Genomic DNA, 2,560 nt, shown 5'->3' with positions numbered 1-2,560 from the left:
TAGGTGGCCCCCTTTTTAGGCTCTCTTCTGGTTCCTTGCTCACGGCTACCATAGTCTTTGACTCAGCCGGTTGAAGGGTTGCAGGACCAAAAAAAGACTTTACCTCAAAGACACTTTTCTAATCTTTATATCAACTGTGTTTCAGGACTGCTCACAGTATAGATTGACAGCTCGCATGAGTACAAATCACAACCCTAAGAATCACGCAAAGATCCTTGACCAGATCAATCTCTTCATAAAAGACCATGCACCAAAAGATACCATAGCTGCTAGAACTAGACCTTTCCTTGCTAGGAAAGCCAAATCATGTATCACATACTATGGCAAGAAATAATTTACCTGACCGCAACTTTTTTTGCAGACTCTTGCCCTATCTCAAGGTTTGAAACTCACCTCGGAGCCCCTGTCTGTGGCCTCTTCTCTGGTCCTCAGATGTATTAGCAGTCTGGATGCTTCACAACTTATTTATGATTCTGCTCTAATTTCGGACAATAAACTTTCAGTCTTACATATGTTATCGTTTAATGATTGGGTAAAAATTCTAGCATCTTTGGACAAAGACCCCCTAGAAGGTTTTAATTTGCTGGCCCATTACATTGCACAGCTTCCCGTCCTTGCTTCACAATATCAGCAAGAGCTTGCCCTGTTCTCTTCGTCTGGTGCTGAGCTGTTAAATTTCCTATGAAAACTCTGTGGACTTAATGCATCATTTATTTGCACCCGTAATACCCCTGCTATCCCTTCAACAGGCGGCATCTTCTGTCGGGATAGTGCTGCTCTAGAGGCAGTAAAAGAGTTTCAATCTAACCTCTGCTCTCTGAATGATGTCAATCTCCTTGAGATGGTCCCTAAAATCTCAAAAGTCTTTCTTGTCTTACCATTAAGACAAATAGAAATTGAATCTCTCGGTGTAGACAAGCAACTCTGGGTTCTACCAAAAAAAGCCTTCTTGGCTCCAATTCTTAGCGAAACCTGGGTTTACTTGGCCAACCTCCCTGCATCAACAGTGGAAGACTGCAAACTTAAAATTCTAAAAGGTGGACATTTCTTGGACAAAGGTGAACTGATTAAAGCCCCTTTTAACCTACACCTGATCGATCACTCCAAATGCTCATCTAATACTGGATTGTACATTCGTACTAAGGGTAGCATGGAGTTTGCTAAAAGTAATCCGGACTTCTACACAAAGTCCATCTGGAACATCTTCCGCCCCTATGTAAAATGTGCTTGCAGATTTCTAGACCCCAAAGCTTCCTGTGAATCAAGCATTATGTGGTTTGACCATGCTATATGGTTTATCCTCAACCATTTGGAACTTTTATTCCCAGAGAAACCAGTAGACTTTCATCTATCCCCCATCTGCTCTTGGCTAGGTGGACAGGCCAAGCAGATTGTGATTGCTCAAATTGCCTTTAACATCTTCCGAGGACTGATGCATGATATTCTGAAAGAACTAAAAGCTGAGGAACCCGGTCTTTACCTCACCACATATGAAAATTACAAAGGAGTCAAATTCATCACTAATCTGCTAAAACCGTGTATTGAAGAGGATGAATCTCCTGCTTTTAAAAAAGCTAACTCTTTAGCTACTCCCAACTCCTTTACCTCCTTTTTTACACCTAGCTTCTCATCTAATCGAGGAAAGTCTCGTAGCATTACTAGAGGGAGAGGCAGATTCCCGGCTATCAGAAACTTCCCTGAAATGTAACCCTTAAATATATTGCAGGTGTCTACAAATCCATGTGGAAGAAAAGTTCTCAGCAAAGTTGATTCGAATTTTGGTTCTACCTACATACACTGTGTTTATCACAACATTCTCCTTGATTGGATCCCACCTAAGAGTCTCTTTTGTGAGTGTTTTGACATATTTTTTGGTAATCATAAACTACTTGACAACATTCTCATTGGATGGAGATATCACCATCCTTTAAAAGGATTAGTTCTTAACAATGACTTCCTTAGACAAGAAACAATCCCTCGCTGTACTTGCATTCATTTTTCCTCATTTTGTAGGAATTTTAAAGAATGTGGGAACCATGTCTGTACTAAAAACCTCAACATTATCAACAATGCTACAGTACGTAAGCTCCTCGCCAAAGGACTCAATCACCTTCCAAACTATCCAAAAAACCCTTACCTTGCCTTAGCAGCTTTACTTAGCTGCCTCGCTGACCTTGTGAGTCCTCTCCGACTGGAGATGAAAGTCCTACCGGACTTAAAGGAGTTAGTTAAGGAATGCTTCCTTAACTAAATTTCTCTACTTCCTAGAAAGTGGCTTTCTTCTGATAATTCTTGGCTTACACCTCAGTTAGCCGTCGAATTTCAACTAAGCTCAGATAATTGGTTAGTAGTAGGGCTTGACAAAAGCTCAAACTACCCTACTATTATGTGTAAACAACTCGCTTGGAAAGCTGCACGGGAAGGAGTTGCAGGAAAAGAATTCTATCATACCAACAAATCACCACAAGATATCTCCAACAAGATCTCTAAACATCTAGGATAGCTAGGCTACACTATCAGTAACACCAAGTTACCAATACTATTTCCGACTTATAAAATC

Source organism: Adiantum capillus-veneris, chromosome 26, assembly GCF_014529385.1.
Source record: "Adiantum capillus-veneris isolate H3 chromosome 26, ASM1452938v2, whole genome shotgun sequence".
In the NCBI taxonomy this organism is placed as follows: domain Eukaryota; kingdom Viridiplantae; phylum Streptophyta; class Polypodiopsida; order Polypodiales; family Pteridaceae; genus Adiantum; species Adiantum capillus-veneris.
The sequence above is the reverse complement of the archived record's forward strand: the minus strand, read 5'-3'. Positions refer to the sequence as shown.